Below are 22919 nucleotides of genomic sequence, written 5' to 3'. Positions count from 1 at the left end.
CCCAGGCTGGGCTCCACTTGCATTTCAGGGCTTCTTAAAACTTGAAATCTTCTCTTTGATCTTCCTGAAGTCATTATCAGTTACCCCTAGTGAGGACAAGTTAGGACACTTGAAGAGAGGGCTGGTTAGGGAACCCAAGTGTAGGGAGCTGAGGGGAGGTTTTTCCTCCCTGCTGGTCCAGGGATCTAGAGGGGTGATATGATACAGGAAGAGAGCCAATTCTGGGAGAGATGGTGGCTTGGCCTTGTTTCCTAAGTTAAAAGTGAATCTAAAAAGGAATTTACGCAGTGGGTTCTTCTGAATTTCTGCAGTGACTGCAGCCTAGGTTGGGAACCCCAGGGGAGACAGGACTCCAGAGTGTGGTCAGAGCTCCCCAGCTTTGGTCATAAGAAACATGTGGGCCACCCCTCAGGGCTCTGGGAGACCCAGGTGTCTACCAGGGAGCACAGAAAGATCTGTTTGGGGACAAGGCAGGGCCTACCACCTGCTCAGTGCTCCATATGAAGCCTCTTGAGTGGAAGAACTGGGATTTGGTCTAGCCAGAGGAGTGGAGGCTGGGCAGACAGGGGCAGAACTGGGACATGTCCTGGGATGCTAGAGGACACACACCATCATCAGCACAGAGGAAATCTATAGCATAGAGACAGGTAGAAAAGGAAATAGTCCCCTAGAAAGAGAACCCTCATACCTCCTTCCAGCCTCCTATGGTCAGCACGCCCACTGCCAGTTCAGCAGTGGAATATTGACTAGAGAAAGCCAGGGTTTGAAGAGTTGCATTCTAGAGACCAGGCCAGTGATAGATGAGATGATCGTAAGTGGTTGGGACCAGGAAGGACTGTAGAAGAGTCTCCACAATTTTTAGTATCACTGTGTCTAGTGTTACTAAATTAGACTATTTGGATATAGATTTCTAGGTTGCCTTATTCTTCTCTCAGCATTTTGGGTATGACATTCTTCTGGCTTCTGTTGTTGCTATTGACCTATATTAATTTTGGAGCTGTTTCTCTTTAGGGTATCTGCCTTTTCTACAAATTCATTTTTAAAATATTTGTCCTGGAAGCTATGTGGTTTTACTACATGTCTGGCAATGGATCTAATTTTATTCATCCTATTTGGGGTTTGTGCTTCTCAGATCTGAAGATTGATGTCTCAGTTCTAGAAAATATTAAGCCATTTATTTCTTTGAACACTGATTCTCTCCCATTCTTTCTATCCTCCCAGCCTATCTTATAAAATACTGAGAGACCTGAGTTGAACTTCTCCATCTGTCGTTTTTCATATTTTCCATTTTTGTCTTTTGACTGCATTCTGGATAATGAATTAAACACTATCTTCCGGTTCATTAATTTTCTTTCTGGCTCTTCTAATCTTCAGCCTAATTGAGGCAATCAATTTTTCATTTAATGTCTTTCTTTTTTGGCTATGCCACGTGACTTGTGGGATCCTAGTTCTCTGACAAGGGGTGGAACCTGGTCTCCCTTTTCCAGTGGAAGCAGTGCCCACAGGGAATTCCCCATTTATTGTCTTTTTCAAACTTCTCGAAGTTCTGTTTGAGTAGTTTTCAAATCTTTCTGGTACTCCTTTTAACAAAGTAATCTCTTATTTGCTCTTGATTTTATCTTTAATATATTTAACCATTTAAAATCACATTTCTCTGCTAAAGGAATTTGATAAATCCATTTCTGACATTCTTGAGTACAGTTCTTCTGTTTCTCTCTTGATTCGTGTCCAGAATAGCTTATGACCTCATGTACTTTGTACATTTGGATTCTGAGCTCGTGTTTGGGGTTTATCAGGGAGATATCATATTATTGTAGGTAATATGAGTTTTTGAGCTGGGGATTTCCTCCATCCTCCCAGGTAGTATAAATTTAAACCCAAGCCCATTTGAGGGCCATTTTGGGATAATGAGCTATTAAGAGATCACCCTCTCTCCCACCTCAGTCCAGGACTCAGACCCCGTTTCCCTTTGCTAGTGTGCAGGACCCTTATCCAAGTCCCCTCATTTCCCTAAGGCTTCCTGATGGTAGAGTCCTCTAAGACTGGCTTGTGAGGGGGTGTGTGTGCATGTGTGTGTTGTGGTTCTGACTCCTCTATCCAGTATAACCTGAGGCCGTGAGACCTCCCGCATGTGCCAGTGCAACTGTAGCACCCACTTCACAAGACCAGCGTGAGCCTCTGAGCAGCCCAGGGGTCAGCGCATGCCATCACTCTGGCTTTCCGGTTTGCATTTCTTTGTGGGTTTGTTGGGTGTATTCATTTCCTGTGGCTGCTGTGACAAGTTACCACAGGCTCAGTGGCTTCAACAACACAAATTTATGCTCTCACCATTCTGGAAGCCAGGAGCCTGAAATCAGTGTCCCTGGACTGAAGTCAGGGTGTCACAGGGCTGTGCTCCCTCCACGCTCTAGGGCAGCAGTCCGCAGTCTTTCTTGGCACCAGGAACTGGTTTCATGGAGTCCAGGTTTTCCATGGACTGTAGGGTAGGGATGGTTTGAGGATGATTCTAGCACATTACATTTATTGTGCATTTTATTTCTATTATTATTACATCAGTTCCACCTCAGATCATCAGGCATTAAATCCTGGAAGTTGGGGACCCCTGCTCTAGGGGAGAAGATGTTCCTTGTCTCTTCCACAGTCCTGTGGCTACTGACGTTTCTTGAAATCGTGGCCATATCACTCCCCTGTCTGCCTCCATGGGTACATCGCTCCTTCTTTTCTCTGTGTGTGAGGTTTCTCTCTTTCTTTAGTTTATAAGGACATTGGTGGGTGGCACTTAGGGCTCACCTGGATAATTCAGAATATTCTCTTATCCTAAGTTCCTTAACTTTATCACATCTGCAGAGAACATCTCTCCAAATAACATTTATAAATTCTAGAGATCTTTTGGGGATCCGTTGTCAGTCTAAAGTGAAAGTGTTAGTCACTCAGTCATGCCCAACCCTTTGCGCCCCCATGGGCAGTAGCCTACCAGGCTCCTCTGTCCATGGGATTTTCCAGGGAGGAATACTGGCGTGGGTTGCCATTCCCTTTTCCAGAGTATCTTGCCAACTTAGGAATCAAACCCAGGTCTCCTGTATTTCAGGCAGATTCTTTACTGTCTGAGTTACCTGGCAGCCTACCCCGGTAGATTTCCCTGACTCTGAAAGCTGAACTTTGTGTTTATAAGGATGCTCATTATGTTTCCAAATGTTTTGTAGCATTTTTTCTAGTCTGCCATATCTCCTGGAAAAGAAACGCACCAAATCCTCTCAAGGCTGGAGAGAGAAATGCACAACTCGCTGTGGTGGCAGCTGCTCAGAGGCCAGAGGTTGAAGGTGTTAAGGTGTAGGTGTTGCCTTGTGCCAGGGGTGGCACTTCTAAAACCCTGTGGGACAAAAGGCTAGGCTTAGCACATACGCAGAGGACACTGTTCTCTGGAATAGTTGAACTGGCCTGAATTCCCCTGACCCACGGGTCCGCAAACTGTGAGCTGCAGACTGTTATCACCTGTCAGATCAGCAGTGGCATTAGATTAGAAATAAAGTGCATAGTGAATGTAATGCACTTGAATCATCTCAAACCCACCTCCTCCCACCCCCACCCCACCCTGGTCCTTGAGAAAACTGTCTTCCAGGAAACCAGGTCCTGGTGCTGATAAGCTTGGAGACCGCTGCCCTGGCCCACCTCTCCCCAGTTTTCAGTATGCTTTGGCCCATTCTAGGCTTTGTGTCTTGGCTTTCTTGTCTGTGCAGCTGATCCCGGTTTCTGCTCCCTTCTGACCCTTAACATCTTCCATTCTGACAGCCAGTAACGGACCTTGAGTCTGTTCCTAATTACCCCCTTTGCTTCAGTGACTGGACCAGACGTATGCCCTACAGCGTCTTGGGAACTCACCCCATGAGTTCCACTCTGGGTCAGTCTGGCATCACCAAAACCAGCGCTGGGCAAGACCAAAGCTGAGCATTATTGCAGAGTACGTTTCCTCTGCAGCTAGCGGTGTCCCACCCACAGGAGAGAGCCAAATGCATTCCTGAAAATTCCCTCCTGATGCAGATCTCATTCCTAGGGACCGTCAGGCAAACTGACCAAAAGTGTATGTGATGCTGCTTGTGACTGTTGGGAAGACTTAGCAGCTTGTGTGAAGACCATTGCAAAGCAAAGCACGTGTCCTCTTAGGTGATGGCTGGAGTAGTCATTGTGTGTGGGGGGCTTCCTGGCTCCATTAACTCAGAGGGCAGAAATGTCCTGTGTGGGTCGTTTTTGTTCCTACCTCTCTTGAAGTTGTGTTTCTATCCTAAGTTTGTGGCTGAAACATTGAAGAAAAATGTTTTTCACAAGTGGAATTTCCCCCCTGAGAGATCATCTCTTTAATGAAATGGACCACAGGGCACCCACTCTGGGCTGGAGGTGCATTTCTTGTCTCTCCCACCAGTGTTAGTGGTCAGTTGGCTCTGTCTCCCTGCACTGAGATTGACTGACCCCTGTGGAACGCTCCTGGGAGCTGTGCCCGGAGTTTGGCAGGGTAGGGCCTAGGGCTTAAGTTCAGTATTACACCAACAGGCGCTGGCAGAGAAGACCCTTACCCGGGGTTCCAGGCTCAGCCCTGGCACAAGCAGTGGCAGAATTTGAGGCAAGCCTTCTGAAGGATGTGTGTTGGTGCGCCTCTGTGTGTGTGTGTGTGTTTGTGTGTGTGTGTGTGTGTGTGTGTGTGTGTGTGTGTGTGTGTGTGTGTGTGGTGGGGAGTCAGGGGTTTCTGGAATGACGTAGGCTGACACTAGCCTGTGTCCCTGCTGCCCTCAGGTCCAGGCTCTCCTCTCTGGAAGGAGATGCTAAAGATAATCAATTCCCAGAGGCACTGGTGTTGTGTCTTCATCCAGAAGCCCTTTCACAAGCAATCCAAATTTTTGGTGGTCTCATCCAGTTTCTGTGATTGTGATTTTCATTCTGTCTGCCCTCTGATGGATGAGGATAAGAGGCTTGTGCAAGCTTCCTGATGGGAGGAATTGGCTGTGCGGAAAACTGGGTCTGGCATCACTGACTCAATGGAAATGAGTTTGAGCAAATTCTGGGAGATGTTGAAGGACAGGGAAGCCTGGTGGGCTGCAGTCCATGGGGTCACAAAGAGTCAGACACGACTCAACGTCTGCAAAACAATATCCAGTTTCGGGGCTTCCCTGGTGCTTCAGCAGTGAAGAGTCTGCCTGCAATGCAGGAGATGCAGGTTCAATCCCTGGGTCAGGAAGATCCCCTGGAGGAGGAAGTGGCTACCCAATCCTGTATTCTTGCCTGGGAAATCCCATAGTCAGAGGAGCCTGGCGGGCTACAGACCATGGTGTCACAAAGAGTCGGACACGACTGAGTGACTAAGCACACACATCCAGTTTCACAATATTTTCTCAGAAGCAAAGCTGATTCAGTCTGGCAGCCATCAGGTTGGATTGTAGGGGAAGCTTAATCTTCCAATGAGAAGTTTCTGAGTGGGGTTGGGAGTATTTTCTCCAATGGTGACAGTTTTTTTATTTAGATGGTAGTTTGAGTGCTCAAACTGAGTGAGATGATAAGATTGTGTAGTTCATTGTGAAAAAGGTTGTGTGTACCCTCAATGAGAGTTAATTCTCTAGAAGATTCTTTGGGATCTGAAGAAAGCAATGTCCATAAGCAAATTTATAATACAGATTCGCAGTAACGAAAAGTAGAAGGAATAGAAGACTGGGCAAAGAGCCTCTGCTCTCAGCTGACCTGCCAAAATTGAATAATTTAGATGAAAGAAAGCCCCAGGCACATTTTAGCAGCTGGTAAATTTTTTTGCTTGAGACAGAGTTTCTGGACTTTGTTTTTATATGAAGACATAGTTTATTTTTAGGCCTATCAGGGAGGCAGTCAGGTGAGGAGTTGAGAAAGCTGGCCTGCTAGGGAAATACAGCCCCCATCGTCATGTTATACTGTGGCCTAGAAAGGCTCTCCTGCCTGCTCTAGCATGAAGGACCAGTCAGTTGCCTTTGAGGGTAGTGTGAAAGGTCACGAGAAAGTTGGAGGTTTTCAAAGGAGGACACGCCTTCTTGCACAGAGCCTGTTGCTGTAAGCCCACATGTAGCCCTTTGGCTGAGAAAGCTCCAGCCAACAACTCACTCCCCTGGGTACTAAGTGTTCATTAAAAATCCCAGTTTGTCAGGTGGCACCACCCTGGTTGTCCCCAATTTGAACAAAAGTTCCTTTGTGACCGCTAGCACTTGGGAATAGACCTCGGAGCCACATGCAGGCCAGAAGACAGCCAGGGGAGAATCACAGCATTTCTTAGTTGGTCACTGATAAAAGATCTCAGCACAACCCAAGCAGAACATCTGTTCTTCTCTCGTTTCTCAGTCGACTCAAGACTTGTGAGGCCTGCACATCTCTTTCAAGGGTCATGAATTTCTCCAGTGGTGAAACATCCCTAGTCAGGATGCTGAACCATAGAATTTGTTGTGTTTGCAGAAATCTGTCATGGCAGGACCTGTGCTCACCCCCAAACAGTGTAATGAGAAGAGTTGCTAAGGACTTAGGTGAGCAGAACATAAAAGAAATGCTAGTTTTTCAAGGCCAAAGAGAGAAGGGACAAGGCCACTGCTTGGGCTGCCTCCTTGAACTTGTACTTCTGGATCTTCTGATCTCTAGACAGATGAAATCAACAGATATATAGCAGGTGCTTTACCTGCTCATATGATCTCATATGCTTTTATGAGATCTCTCCATGGATGAAAAGATGGGCACTTGGATGGAGTGTAGGCATAAAAGTTACTTATGCAAATGCTAGGTGAGCAAGAATCCTAGCATTCTGCCTTGAGTTGTGAGGTTGGTTGACACATCATTTAGTTGTACTGGTTTCTTGATGACAACAAAATATGTGTCTGCAAGGAAGAATACAGTCCAGGCAACATGCAGGTAATTTCAACTAATGGCTCTTTGTTTGGGTGTCTCTCCCTTCTGGGATGCCTGATGATAAAGTATCTGTAAATCTGAAAAAGGCTATGTGCTGCTTTCTGGGGCAGGAGGAAAAGGAGGGGTGTTAAGTTTTTCCTCTCCTGGCAGGTGAGGAGAGAGAGAGCTGAGTCTATCCTTGGAGGATGGAAAGATTACGAAAGAGGGAGAATCTTCCTGGGTCTGTTCTAGCTCAGTCAGGTTCTTTCCCCCTAAATGGTCTTCTTGCACCCTGCTTTATTATTGCCCACCTGTTCCTCCACCCACACTTTCTTCAGAGAATCTCAAATCAATATTCAGTCACTTGGGCTTATTCAGGATAAAATGTCTTTCTTGGCTTCTCATGATTAAAGCCTGGTTTGAAAATGTAGTGGAACTAATTAAGCATTTATGAGAGGAGGAGAATAGTTCTGTCAGTCTTATGGAAAGATTCAGTCTGAGCTCTACCCTGTGAGAATAAGAGAGGATGGAAATCATGGGAGTAGAAATGTCGAAGGAAGAGCAGAGACAGCTGTGGACCCTGTCTTCTGGTTTAGCTCTATGGAAATCATTTCAGATGTTGAGGTGTGTGGAGCCCTCACTTAAACCCAGATGATGGTTGTGAGTTGGGATAGCTGGACATTGGACTAGCCACTTTAAATGGGTGCTAATTCCCACCCAGTGTCTGGGGGCTTTTCAATAATGAGAAAAGATTATAATCCTTCCTTGATCTCAGTTACAAAACAGAAATAGAGACACAGATGTAGAGGACTAAATGTGTGGATACCAGGGTAGGGGGAAGAGAGGGGTGGGATGGATGGGGAGATTGGAATTGATGTATATACACTGCTATGTATAAAATAGATAACGAGTGAACCTACTGTATATAACTCAGGGAACTCGACTCAGTGCTCTGTATTGACCTAAATGGGAAGGAAATCCAAAAAATAGGGGATGTGTGTATACATATAGCTGAGTCACTCTGCTGTATAGCAAAAACTAACACAACATTGTAAAACAGCTATCCTCCAATAACAATTTAGGAAAATTATAGTCCTTCCTGGCTGACTCAGAAGTGTTGGAGTTCTCTTATTTCTGCAACCAAAGGAGAACATTGCTTCTCTTGAGAGCTGTAGTAATTTTGACACTTTGAAAATCTCATTTTAGAATCCATCCCATGACATCCATCACTCTGTAGGCCCGGGCAGAAGCATTTTGAGTAGAGAGCTATGTCCTCAGAAAACTTGTAAGACATGATACTGATCTGCAAAAGGAGAAGAAATTACACATGAAGATGATTGTCATGAATTAGGATTGGGTTCCGGCCCTTGGAGTCCCTTGAAGGTGATTCCATAAGAGTATAGTGAAGGAGGAGAATAAAAGAGCTGGCTCTGTGGGAGAGGGCGAGGGTGGGATGATTTGGGAGAATGGCATTGAAACACGTATATTATGATATGTGAGATGGATCGCCAGTCCAGGTTCGATGCATGATACAGGGTTCTTGGGGCTGGTGCACTGGGATGACCCAGAGGGATGGGATGGGGAGGGGGTGGGAGGGGGGTTCAGGATGGGGAACACATGTACATCTGTGGCGAATTCATGTCAATGTATGGCAAAACCATTGTAAAGTAATTAGCCTCCAATGAAAATAAATAGATTTATTTTTTTAAAAAGTAAATACTAAGAAAACTAAGATCTTGGCATCCATCCCCATTACTTCATGGCAAACAGAGGGAGAAGAGGTGGAAGTAGTGACAAATTTCCTCATCTTGCAGATGGTGACTGCAGCCATGAACTCAGAAGACGTTTGCTTCTTGACAGGAAAGCTATGACAAACCCAGACAGTGTGTTGAAAAGCAAAGGCATTACTCTGCTGACAAAGGTCCATATAGTCAAAGCTATAGTCTTCCCAGTGGTCATGTACGGTAGTGAGAGCTGGATCATAAAGAAGGTGGAGCATCAAAGAATTGATGCGTTCAAACTGTGGTGCGAGAGAAGACTCCCGAGAGTGTCTTGGACAGCAAGGAGATCAAACCAGTCAATCTTAAGGGAAATCAACCCTGAATGCTCACTGGAAGGACTGATGCTGAAGCTGAAACTCCAATAATTTGGTCATCTGATGTGAACAGCTGACTCATTGGAAAAGTCTCTGATGCTGGGAAAGATTGAGGGCAGAAGGAAAAGAGGGTGTCAGAGGATGAGATGGCTGGATGGCATCCCCGATGCAATGGACATGAACTTGGGCATACCTCAGGAAGTGGTGAGGGACAGAAAGGCCTGGCAGACTGTAGTCCATGAGGTCGCAAAGAGTCGGACATGACTGGGCAGCTGAACAACAACAACATGGACTTTATTTGGTGTCAGATCTGAGTTGAAACCTTGCTCTGCTATTTATCCGTAAACAGTGTGACTTCAGACAGGTTATTTCTCCTCCATTGTTATTGTTTTAAATCTCTCTGAACCACAGCTTTTTGTGTAAAGTGTTCTCTATAAGGTAGGAGCAATACGGAATATAAAACCTGGTGGAAAGTGTTAGAGTACCGTGAACTTGGAGTAGCACAAAGACCACTGTCACCAACCAAAGACAAGCTTTGAGTGCAGGGCTCAGAGCGCCTGGCTTTTCCTGGGTGGCCCCCACTGCCCAGCACACAGGTGGAGTCCAATTTTTGGTGAGTGCCTAGTACCTCAGTTCTCAGGTCAAAAGAGAATTTTACTCTTCCTCTCAAGCCTGAGTGTAGTTTCTCATCGAAACTCATTTATCAGGGTCACTTTGGTGGCTGCAGAGTTGGTGATTTGTCCAGTTTGTATGGGAGCACACGCTTGGAAAAGACCATTGGAACCTGTCACTTGACAGGATGAAAAGTGTCATTTCATGTCTTTCTGTCACCTCAACTACTAGGACCAGAGTCAGGGCTGAATTCCTTCTCCTTGCAGATCTGAAGGGAGAGGCTAATACTAGGTCCATGGGGTTGCCTCTTATCTCAAGGGGGAAGTGAAGATGTGCATTGAAGAAATAATCACATGATCAAATTGATGAAGGGCTGATGGGTATTTTCACATCTATGGCAATGAAATCCTGTCCAAGACAAACTCTATCATCCCATTCAAGATTTACCTACCAGCTGGACCTAAGACAGAAACCAAAGGAGGGCCTGACTGGCTCCAGGAGTTGTGTGCTTAGAGGGTCTGAAAAGCATTGACTTAAAATGGATTTGAAACTGCCCCTTGCCATCCCACTCATCATGGGAGTGCTGAGGTGAGGGTATTGAAATCTCTCATGCTCATGGCAGCACTGTTTCACAGTGGCCAAGATATAGAAGCAACCTCAATATCCATCAACAGATGAGTGGATAAAGAAGATGTGGTATATGTATGAATGACAATGGGACATTACTCAGCTGTAAAAGAAAGAATGACATAATGGCATTTGCAGCCACATGGATGGACCTAGAGATTGTCATAGGGAGTGAAGTAAGAAAGAGAAAGACAGATGCCATATGATATCACTTATATGTGGAATCTAAAATATGACAGAATGAACATATCTGTGAAACAGAAACAGACTCATAGATAGAAGATAGAGACTTGTGGTTGCCAAGGGGGGATGGAGAACAAGGGAGGAAGGGATTGAGAGTTTGGGATTAGCAAATTGCAAACTATGGTATATAGGATGGGTAAACAACAAGGTCCTGTTTAGTAGAGGGAAATATATTCAATATCCTGTGACAAACCATAAAGGAAAAGACTATGAAAAAGAATGTATGCACAACTGAATCACTTTGCTGGATGGCAGAAATGAACATTGTAAATCAACTATACTTCAATAAAAAATTTTTTTTTAAAAAGCATCTAAGTTTTCCCCCAGGGCAAGGTGTTACAAGGTGTCCAGATGAGATACAAGTTCTTGTCCTTGATGACTCAGGTACACAAGCATTGGAAATAATGGGCAGATTTTAACAAGGGAGAGGGAGAAGCTATCAATCATAAAAACTTAAGAAGTGCTCTGTGTGGCCCCTCTCTGGTCAGGCAGAGAAGACTTGTGAGAGATGGGTCTTGACATGGATATTTCTAGACACCTTGCACTGTGGACTTATTCTCTGTGCGTAGGACTTCCAAGACCCCCTCGGTCCACGATGGTGCTCAAGGCAGGCAGCAGTGGGATGCTCCCCAAAGCTGTCCTGTAGATGGAGCAGGGTATGGTTAGATCATCGGAGAGCTCTGGGCCATGCCAGGTCAGGAATTGATTGTGGCTACACCAATCACCCCAAGAGCTTCTTCTTTTCCAGTGAGGCATCTCTTATGTACTTGTACATCATGCTGGTTTTCTTCTGATCTCCCGGGAGATGACAGCTACTGCTATTCATAGCTGTGCTCTTAGGTCTCCTCTTGGCTAGGACTTCTTAAGCTTTTCCAATTGAAGCCTGTCTTTGGCCAATCAAGAGAACATGGAGGTCATGCTCCTTTTTGGAGTGGTTTTTTGACTTGAATCTTTCATGGTCACTGGGAGGTTGTTGAAAATGCAGACTTACAACCCTATCCCAGATAGTCTGATTATTGGGGTCTCATTGCTGTTCTGTTTAATCTATGCAATAAAAACTCCCAGGAGCTCTTGCTTCAGGTGGTTCAAAAATCACTGTCCTGGTGCAGTGGGATTCAAAGTCATCCTGGACCAGCATCACTGGGGGTCTTATTAGAAATGCAGATTCTTGGGCCCTAACGCAGACCTAGTGAACGAGAAGTTGGGGTAGGGCCAATAATCTGGATTTCAATAGTCATCCCGGAGATTCTGATGTAGGCTAAGGATTGAGAAAGAACCAAAACACTAGGGTTTGCAACAACCAAGTGTGTGCTGAATGAATTTCAAGCCTTGCTTGTTTGCCACTTGTTCCTGGGGATGGGGCACCAAATACCAGTTTGAGCAGGCAGGCATAATTTTGATTAGGTACTAATCTGTTGGTATTAAAAATTTACAAGGAAGCTAAAAATAACAAGGGAATGATTCATGCTTACAAGTCTCACCACCGTCCTCCTGTAATCATGGGTATGCCACTCTGCACTGTGAATACTGACTTTGTGAGCCTGGACAAGCTACCTGATCCTCCTGAGTATCAGTTTCCTCAACTGTAAACAGGGCTAAAACTTGTATGAATTCCATAGAACAGAGTCTGGTACAGAGCAAGCTGATAGAGCTACTAATATCTGCTAGAAATCTGTAGTAGTCAGAATTCTGAGATGACTCCAAGATTCCTACCCCGCCGATGGGTAGCACTTAAGAGTATGATGTCATTCCTCTGATTAGGTTCTATTACCTGGCAAGGGTGATGAACTGTCATTCCTGTGATCACATTGTGTTATGCGACACTGTCTTAATTCTCCTGCCTATCTGGGGAAAGCAAACAGCCATGTTATGGGGGGCTGGGGCATAGCCATGTTATGGTTATCCTGGCAAGGACCTGAGGGCAGCCTTGGGAGCTCACAGTGATCGCTGAATGGCAGGTAGCAAGGAAAGAAGCTCTTGATGTGTTTGAGGGACAGTAAGGGGCAGGGAAGTGGGAGATGAGGAGGAAGAGAAGGGTTTATAGAGCAGTGAGGACTCTGACTTCTGAGCACAGGAATGATATGTTTTGACTTCCAGTTTTTAAAGAGTCACTTGGGCTTCCCTGGTAGCTCAGATGGTAAAGAATCTGCCTGCAATGCAGGAGACCCGGGTTTGATCCCTGGGTCAGGAAGATTCCCTGGAGAAGGGAATAGCTATCACTTCAGTATTCTTGCCTGGAGAATCCCATGGACAGAGGAGCCTGGCAGGCTACAGTCCATGGGATCACAGAGTCAGACACAACAAATGCTTTGGCTTCTGTAGTGGCGGCAGGACTAATAACCAGTTGTGAGCAATCCAGGTGAAGAATGAGGATGATGTGTGTGCCTGAATGTGTATACATACATACACTTGCTCACATGTGTGTAATGTACCATTAATGTGTATTACGACTTTTCCCTTTAGCCAGATTGGTAGCAGTGGAAATGAGGAAGAATGGCTGGATTCTGTATATATTTGGAAGGTAGTTTCAACAGAATTTCCTAATAGGTTAGATTTAGGTGATGAGTGAGAAAAGTCAGATGTCACTCTTAGGCTTTTGGTGAACAGTCAAGGGTGGAGTTACCGTCAATGGAGATGGTGAAAGCTGTGCATAGAGCAAATCTGGGGTAAAATGTCAGGGGTTGGTTTTGAATGTGTTGGGGCTACAGTATCTGTTAGACTTTCAAGTGGAGGTTGTGGGAGTATAGGTGGAACACAAGCCAAAGCTGGGAGTCAGGAGTGGGCTGGAGAAGCAAATCGGGGTGGGTTTTAGAGCCTTGTGGCTCAGATGGTAAAGAATCTGGCTGCAATGCAGGAGACCCAGGTTCAATCCTTGGGTCAGGAAGATCCCCTGGAGAAGGGAATGGTTACCCACTCTAGTATTCTTTCCTGAAGAATTCCATGGACAGAGGAGCCTGGTGGGCCACAGTCCATGGGGTTGTAAAGAGTTGGACATAACTGAGCAACTAACACTTTAATAAAACTTTTATAAAGATAAATTTACTCAACTTAATGGACTCTTCTATCCTGATATTTTTCTTTGTGAGCTTTTTGATATTCAAATGTCCCTTCCTTTTTGGGATAAAATCGAGATTAGTGGTGGACTTTTCTAGTGTATTTACTTAGCAAAGTAAATAACAAACCTTTGTTTACACAGGGGACAGTGGAAATTTAAAACTGGAAGTAGAACTTATGCAGAAATGTACATGATGGTCAAGTTTCGTGCAGCCCAGTGAATCAACACAAACTGAGTACAGCTGTGCACCACTGCTCCACTCAGGGAGGGTGACATTACATATATCTGAGACTCCTCATGTCTTTTAGTCACCTCCCCACTTAGTATTCTGTAGTGACCTCTCTTCATTGTAGTGTAGTTTTGCCTGTTTTTGAAATTTCCATGAGTGGAATCATTGAGTATATTTCCCTTCTATCTGAACCTACCATGGGATTCATCCATGTTTTTCTGTGTAGCAATAGTTGGTTCTTTTTCATTTCCATGTAATATTCTGCTTTGTGACTATGCCACACACATGTAATGTGTCCCTTATTCTGTTGATAGTCCCTTGGGTTACATCCAGTTGTTGACTATTTTGAATGGTGCCTCCATTCTTTCTTGTAAAAGTCTTTGATGTATAGAGCACACACATCTCCAGGAGTAGAAGAACTGGATGTGCTTATGCTCACCTTTAGATGCTGATGATCTTACAGGGTGATTGTCCTGGTTTGCTCTCTCACTGAAAGTAAATAAGAGTTCTAGTTGCTCTGCATCATTTTGTCAACATTTGATATTGTCTTTTTCATTTTTGTCATGCAGGTGGTATGGAGTAGTAGATCACTGCTGTTTTCATTTGCACTTCCCTGATGACTAATGGTGGTGCAGCCATTTGGATATCTTCTTTTATTGTATTTGCTCGAGGCTTTTGTCCTTTTCTTTATTGGGGTTATCTGTCTTTTTCTTATTGAATTGTAGGAGTTTATAAATAATCTGGATGCCAGTCTTTGGGTCACAGGTATGTTTTCCTAATCAATGGCTTGCCCTTTCACCCTCTTAATAGTGTCTTTTGATGAGCAGAAATTTCGAATTTGAAAGTAATCTACAATATTAATCTTTTCCTTAGTGGACAGTGCTTTTTGTGCCCTGTTTAAGAAATCTTTGCCTACTATGAGGCCTTACCTTTTCCATTTGGATCTAAAACCTACCTGAGATTGATTTTTATATATAGTATGAGTTAGAAGTCAAGATTCTTCTTTTCCTTTATGAAAATACTATTGATCCAGCACAACTTATTGAAAAGATCATCCTTTCCCCCATGCTCTGCAGTGCTCTCTTTACCATGAATCAAACATCCATATATGTGTTATCTACTTTGGACTTTCTATTCTGTTCTATTAATCCATTTGCTTATTCTTTAAAAAATTTTTTTTATTGATTTTTTAATATTTATTTTTTTGACTGCATTGGGTCCTAGTTGTAGCATGCAGGCTCTCTAGTTTCTTGGAGGCATGTAGAATCTTTGTTCTCTGACCAGGGATCAAACCTGAGCCCCCTGCATTGCAAGGCAGATTCTTAACCATTGGACCACCAGGGAAGTTCCTGTTTGTCTATTCTTGTCACACCATACTATCTTAGTTACTATGGCATATGTCTTACTATCTAAGAGTGAGTCCTTCAATTTTGCTTGGAATCTGACTAGTGAACTTGATGAGCTAGACAGGTGGACAGGTTAAGAAGTACAGCTCAGAGGAATGTGAATAGCACATCTGGAAGGGAGAAAGCTAACACTCCTGCATGCTCAGTGCATTTCGACCCAATGCCAAGCCCTCTACAAGCACCATCTCTGTTATTCTTTGAGGTCTTTGTCCTTCAAGGAATGGCTGCTGTTGTTCAGTCACTAAGTTGTGTTTGACTCTTTGTGACCCAGTGGGTTGCAACATGCCAGGCCTCTCTGTCCCTCACTATCTCCTGGAGTTTGGTCAAACCCATATCCATTGAGTCAGTGATACCATCCAACCATCTCATCCTCTGTCATCCCCTTCTCCTCCCGCCTTCAATCTTTCCCAGCATCAGGGTCTTTTTCAATGAGTCAGCTCTTCACATCAGGTGGTCAAACTATTGGAGCTTCAGCTTCAGTATTAGTCCTTCCAATAAATATTCAGGGTTGATTTCCTTTAGGATTAACAGGTTTGATCTCCTTGCAGTCCAAGACTCTCAAGAGTCTTCTCCATCACTACACTATGAAAGCATCAGTTCTTCGGTCTTCTTTATGGTCCAACTCCCATGTCCATACATGACTACTAGAAAAACTATAGCTTTGACTTACAGATCTTTGGTTGGCAAAGTGATATCTCTGCTTTTTAATATGCTGTCTAGGTTTGTCATAGCTTTTCTTCCAAGGAGCAAGTGTCTTTTAATATCCTGGCTGCAGTCATCATCTGCAGTGATTTTGGAGCCAAAGAAAATAAAATCTGTCACTATTTCTGTTTTTCCCCCATCTATTTGTCATGAAGTGATGGGACCAGATGCCATGATTTTAGTTTTTTGAATGTTGAGTTTTAAGCCAGCTTTTCCACATTCTTCATTCACCCTCATCAAGAGATTCTTTAGTTCCTCTTTACTTTCTGCCATTAGAGTGGTATCATCTACATATCTGAGGTTGTTGATATTTCTCCTGCAGTCTTTATTCCATCTTGTGATTCATCCAGCCTGGCATTTCACATGATGTACTCTGCATAGAAGTTAAATAAGCTGAATGAAAGTATACAACCTTGACTTACTCCTTTCTCAATTTGGAACCGGTCTGTTGTTCCATGTCTGGTCCTAATTGTTGCTTCTTGTCCTGTATACAGGTTTCTCAGGAGACAGGTAAAGTGGTCTGGTATTCCCGTCTTTTTAATAAGGTTCCACAATTTGTTGTGATCCACATAGTCAAAGGCTTTAGCATAGTCAATGAAGCAGATGGTTTTCTGGAATTCCTTTGCTTTCTCTATGATCAAACAGATGTTGGCAATTTGATCTCTGGTTCCTCTGCTTTTTCTAATACCAGTTTGTACATCTTGAAGTTCTTGGTTCACATATTGTTGAAGCCTAGCTTGAAGGATTTTGAACGTTACCTTGCCAGCATGTGAAATGAGCACAATTGTCTAATAGTTTGAACATTCTTTGACATTGCCCTTCTTTGGGTTTGGAATGAAAACTGACATCTTCCAGTCCTGTGGCCACTACTGAGTTTTCCAAATTTGCTAACATATTGAGTGTAGCACTTTAATAGCATCATCTTTTAGGATTTGAAATAGCTGGAATTCCATCACCTCCATTAGCTTTGCTCGTAGTAATGCTTCCTCAGGCCCACTTAACTTCACACTCCAGGATGTCTGGCTCTAAGTGAGCGACCACATCTTTGTGCTTATCCAGGTCATTAAGACCTTTTTCGTTTAGTTTTCCTGTGTATTCTTGTCACCTCTTTGTAGTTTCTTCTGCTTCTGTTAGGTCCTTGCCATTTCTGTCCTTTATTGTGCCCATCCTTGTATGAAATGCTCCCTTGGCATCTCCAATTTTTGTGAAGAGATCTCTAATCTTTTCCTTTCTATTGTTTTCCTCTATGGATAATGTGGGAAAATATCCCTTGAAGTTTGGTTGCCTCAGTTGTTCTTGGCCCTTTGCATTCCATAATATGTTTTATAACCATTTTGTCAGTGTTCACAATGAAATCCTGTTGTTTGATTGGAATTTTATTGATTTATGATCAATTTGAGAAGAAAAGATAAGCTTTCAGTATTGAATCTTCTAATGCACATGTGTAGCGAACTTTTTCTGTAAAGATTCTGATAGTATTTACTAAATACTCTAGGCTTTGTGGGATGGGACAGTGTCTGTTGCAATTACTCAATTCTGCTGTTGTAAAATGAAAGCAATTATATAGTTTATATAAAACATCTCTACATACACACCGAGGAAACCAGATCTGAAAGAGACATGTGTACCCCAGTGTTCATCGCAGCACTGTTTATAATAGCCAGGACATGGAAGCAACCTAGATGCCCATCAGCAGCTGAATGGATAAGAAAGCTACGGTACATATACACAATGGAATATCACTCAGCCATTAAAAAGAATTCATTTGAATCAGTTCTAATGAGATGGATGAAACTGGAGTCCATTATACAGAGGGAAGTAAGCCAGAAAGATAAAGACCAATACAGTATACTAATGCATATATCTGGAATTTAAAAAGATGGTAACAATAACCCTATATGCAGGACAGAAAAAGAGACACAGATGTATGGAACATACTTTTGAACTCTGTGGGAGAAGGCGAGGGTGGGATGATCTGAGAGAATAGCATTGAAACATGTATATTATCAAGTGTGAAACAGATCGCCAGCCCAGGTTGGATGCATGAGACAAGTGCTCGGGGCTGGTGCACTGGGAAGACCCAGAGGGATGGGATGGGGAGGGAGGTGGGAGAGGGGATCAGGATGGGGAACACATGTAAATCCATGGCTGATTCATGTCAATGTATGGCAAAAACCACTACAATATTGTAAAGTAATTAGCTTCCAACTAATAAAAATAAAAATTAAAAAAAAATCTCTATAATAAATAGATATATAATGTCAATATCTACATTTTCTAAAGATATCATATACAAATGAATGAGTATAGCTGTATTCCCATAAAGCTTTATCTATGGAAAGAGGCAGTGGGCCGGATTTAGCCATAGGCTGCAGCTTGCTGACTCCTCTTCTAATCTATGAATATCTCCTCCAAGTTCTTTCCTATCTTCTTGTTCTGTGAAATCTGAAAGTCTGGGAACCATAATCTATTATCTTCTATCATGTCTTATAATCCCCTCCTCATATTTCTGTTCTCCCTTGCACAATAATTGTATTTTTATTGGAGTCTCTGATTAGGTTGAGTCATTTGAGACCAGGGACTAGGTTTTTTCCATTTCTTGTATCTCTGGTGCCCTGTGAAAGGTCTGGCACACACAATGGTACAATAAGTAACTTGGATCCAAGTCTGAATTTGAAGAGGACACAGGAGAGAAGGAATTTAGATGCTCACTCTTGAGGCCCTGGCCCTAACTTTCTCTGTCTTTTGTACAGCTTTGGGAAGAAATCCACAACCTCCAAACTTGGCTCTGTCTTTTCTTTAAGGATTATCAGCTTCCTTCATCTTATATTCTTCTAGGAAAGTTCTGTTCCTTTAGGCATATAGAAGGAACACGTATTTGTTAGATTTTGGGCCACCAGACAGCGAGCCTGCATTTATTGATCTCCTGAGCCCTCACATGGCACCCTATAAGCTTTTGAATAAATGACTGGACTAACCAAGAGAGAAGGAGCTGCTGTTTCTATTTCTCATTGGAAATGCCGTGTTCATACCTCTTTCGATCACATTTCTCTTAGAATGGCAGGGCTCTGCATCCAGCTTCCAAGGGGAGGTTTACTGGGGGCTACTCTTTCAGTACCACCAGAAGACAGAGCTGCTCCGGCCCTGTGATTGGAGGCGTGCTGTGGTCTGGCCCTGAGTGGGGAGGAAGAGACGGCTTAGCGCAGCCTGCAGTGACGCTCTCTCTGTGGTTTGCAGCCTTGTGCACACCCTTGTGCTGGTCACCCTGGGAAGATGTGACTCAGCAGACCTCAGCCCCAGAGGCTGATGGGTGCCGTTCGGGGCCTCTGGCACAAGGACACCTGGCAGCCCGGGCTGGCTCTCCATCCTGAGTCAGCAACAGCCCCACGTTCCAGGACTCGCCAGCTCAGGTTAGAAACTGGGCTTCCTTGGAATTCTTTTCCCCCTCACTTTTGGTTGTGTTTTTGAAGCTGTACCGTTATTTATTTCTCTAGTTTTGTGCTTTGAACACGGGTTAGCATGTGGAAAGTGAAAGTCGCTCAGAGTTGTCCGGCTCTTCGACCCCGTGGACTGTTGCCTGCCAGGCTCCTCTGTCCACGGTTCGCACATTGTACTTTCTCAGACTTTATACCTAACTAGTGTGGTTGGTGGGTGAGCCAGGGGGACAGCCTGGAGGAATGAAAACAGACCACCTAGAATGGCAGTAGCTGAATGTCCTTGTTCTCACGGCATCCCAGACTCCCCAATACAGTCTGCACGCACAGTCTCAGTTACTCTGTACCATCCAAAGCTGGCTGAAACTGGAAAAGGTCCCTCAAAGTAAGTCCACATCAATGGGGACTAAAATTTCAAACTGAACAGTGGTGGTGGGATTGAGAAGGTTTTGGACTTTTGTATTAAAACTGCAATTAAAAACTTTAGAAATAAGTTTCTTTAAAGTAACAAAATTTAAGTTGGGGAGAGGGTATGAATTCAGGAGACTTCAACTTCAGTAATATGTTCTCTCTCTTTTTTAAAAATAATAATTGTATAGCAAATATAGCAAAGTGATTTTTTAGTCATTCTAGCTGACATATTTTTATTTAAGATTTTTTTATGTGGACCCTTTTTAGAGTCTTTATTGAATTTGTGACAATATTGTTTCTGTTTTATGTCTTGGGTTTTTGGCCAGGAGGTATGTGGGATCTTAACTCCCTGACCAGGGAGTTAACTTAACTCCCACACCCCCTGCATTGGAAGGTGAAGTCTTAACCTCTGAACTGCTAGGGAAGTCCCTATTCTTTTTTATTTTAAACAACAAGTTTATGGAGATTTAATTCTGTACAATTTACCCATTTAAAGTATACAATTCAGTGGTTTATAGTATAGCCACAGGTTTGTGCAGTCATCACCAAAGTCAGTTTGGGAGCATTTTTATCACCCCACAAAACCCCGTACGCTGTTGACATCACTCCCCTCTCTTCTCCTCCCCTCCCTCCCTACACCCCTCCTCTCCTGCCAGTCCAGAGTCAATTGCTAATCCACTTTCTATCTCCATATATTTATATATTCTGGGTGTTTCATATGAATGGAATCCTATAATATACGGTCCTTCACCTCTGACTTCTTTTTGCTTAGCATCACATTTTCAGGGTTCATACATGTTGTTCTGTATGTCAGTGTTTGATGTCTTTTTATGACTGTTATAGTTATCTATATTTTTCTGTAGTTAAATTTTCTGGCAAGATAATCTACTGCAATTGTGTTGAAAGAATTTTCTTACCTGCAGGAGCTAAATAAAGCAGGGAGCGGCACGAGGGGTGCAAGGGGTTAGGATCCTCAGGGGGTGATCCAGACAGACAGAGTAAAGACAATTGTCTGGATAGTTCAAGGGATGTCAAGGTGGCAGGGAACAGGGAGGAAGCAGTGGAGAGTCAGGAAGTGAGGGAGCAGGAGGAGAGCTTCTGGGTTTGGGGTGGGGATTGGGGATCCCTTAGGACCTTGTAGACTGCTGAAGGCATTTGACTTTTCTTCTGGTTGAAATAGGAAGCCATGAGAACGCTTTGCAGAGAGCAGCAGCTTCCTGACATTTGGGTCCAAGGGCCTCTCTGGCTGCAGAGTTGGCTGTGGACCATAAGGACCAGAGGATACAGGCAGGGAGTCCAGTTTGGAAAGAGTGAGTGTGGCCATGGCTTGGATTCCAACACAGAGAGATGTGATGGGACTTGCTGATGGATTGAATCTTGGGGTGTGAGACCAAGAGAAGAGGTGATGCTGCCCTTCAGGGCCTTCTCTGAGAGGTTAGTAGGATGGAGTGGCTGTTGTCTGACACGGTAGAGATCTTCTCCTGGGAAGATTTCACCAATTCCCCCTGAAACTGGATTAGGGTACCTGCTTGTTCTTCCCTTATGGCCTGAATTTACAGTGCTGTTGCTGTACAGATGGGCAGATCAGGGATGACTCCGCTGTCCAGGACCACAAACGAACACTGTACATCTCCCCTGGGAGCATAGGAGATCCGCACTATTAGTTTGTAGGCATCCTTCCTTGAAAGGGAAGCTATGACAAACCTAGGTAGCATGTATATTAAAAAGCAGAGACATCACTTTGCCGACAAAGGTCCGTCTAGTCAAAGCTATGGTTTTTCCAGTAGTCATGTACGGATGTGAGAGTTGGATCATAAAGAAGGCTGAGCACCAGAGTATTGATGCTTTTGAACTGTGGTGCTAGAGAAGACTCTTGAGAGTCCCTTGGACTGCAAGGAGATCAAAGCAGTCAATCCTAAAGGAAATCAACCCTGAATATTCATTGGAAGGATTGATGCTGAAGTTAAAGCTCTAATACTTTGGCCACCTGATGCGAAGAGCTGACTCATTGGAAAAGACCCTAATGCTGGTAAAGATTGACGGCCAAAGGAGAAGGAGGAAACAGAGGATGAGACAGTTTGATGGCATCACTGACTCAGTAGACATGAGTTTGAACAAACTCCGGGAAATGGCACACAGGGAGCCTGGTGTGCCACAGCCCATGGGATTGCTAAGAGTCAGTCACAACTTAGTGACTGAAAAACAACATTCCTTCCCTACAGACATGAAGGTGCTTCTCTTTCTCACTCTGAGGTCTCCCATCCAATATTTAGGACAAGAATGAAACGTACATTCCCCTATTGTGTTTCTGGGTCTCACAATAGCTTTCTTCTACAGTTCCCTTACCTTTTCTATTTTTAGTTTTCTTTTGGGAAAAGGTGGTTACTACTTAAAGTGAAATTGACAGCTCTCTGTTATTAATGAGTAAAATAACCAGATACTGAAAATGAGAGAGGAAGATTTATCTTTGTTTTAAGAGTTAAACATCACTTGGGAACTTCAGTGCATTACTGAAATAAATGGCTGTAAATTTTCCTGAGCACAAATCAGTATTTTAAGGTGACAAAAGGCAGGCTAGAGTGACAGATTATATTTGATATTGAAGTGACAGTGGAAATAGCATCCTCCTCTTTTGCTGTTTTTTCAAGTTAGGGCTTCAAAGGGAATAACTAGGGAGACAAGAAACATTTATTATTGAAGTTTTCCACTCCCTTTCAAAGGTTAGTATTACCATTGTGTTTCAAGAAAAAAAACCTGCAAAAATACATGTGTTATATATACATCTGTTTTAAAGCAGAAATGCATGTCACTTAACCCTTTATTTTCCAGAAAAACCCTCTGGCAGGGTTTTGTTGTAGGAAGACAGCGATGCTGATAAACTGTAAGCTGGATTCTAACTTCTGTATGTGTGTGACCCAATTTCTACATTCCATAAAAGCCTTTCAGGAGACTTACAAGACTGAGCAATGCTGCAGTCTTGAGTTTCATTAATAGAACTATAATGTCAAGGTGTCTTACTGATAAACCCATGGGAAGGTCAGATCACCTCCCCTGGGATCAATCCAGTCTTTGTGCCACTGGAGAAGAAGGACTCTCAGGAAGTGGAAAGTCACACAGGGACATGGAGGCAGGTCTGGAAATCTCTCTATATGAGATACAGCTGAGCAGGGTGAGGCATTGCAAACAAAACAAAAAATGGGGCCTGGGAGCGGTTTGCAGACAC

Source organism: Muntiacus reevesi, chromosome 5 (genome assembly GCF_963930625.1).
Source record: "Muntiacus reevesi chromosome 5, mMunRee1.1, whole genome shotgun sequence".
NCBI classification, from domain to species: domain Eukaryota; kingdom Metazoa; phylum Chordata; class Mammalia; order Artiodactyla; family Cervidae; genus Muntiacus; species Muntiacus reevesi.
This window is presented reverse-complemented; position numbering follows the sequence as displayed.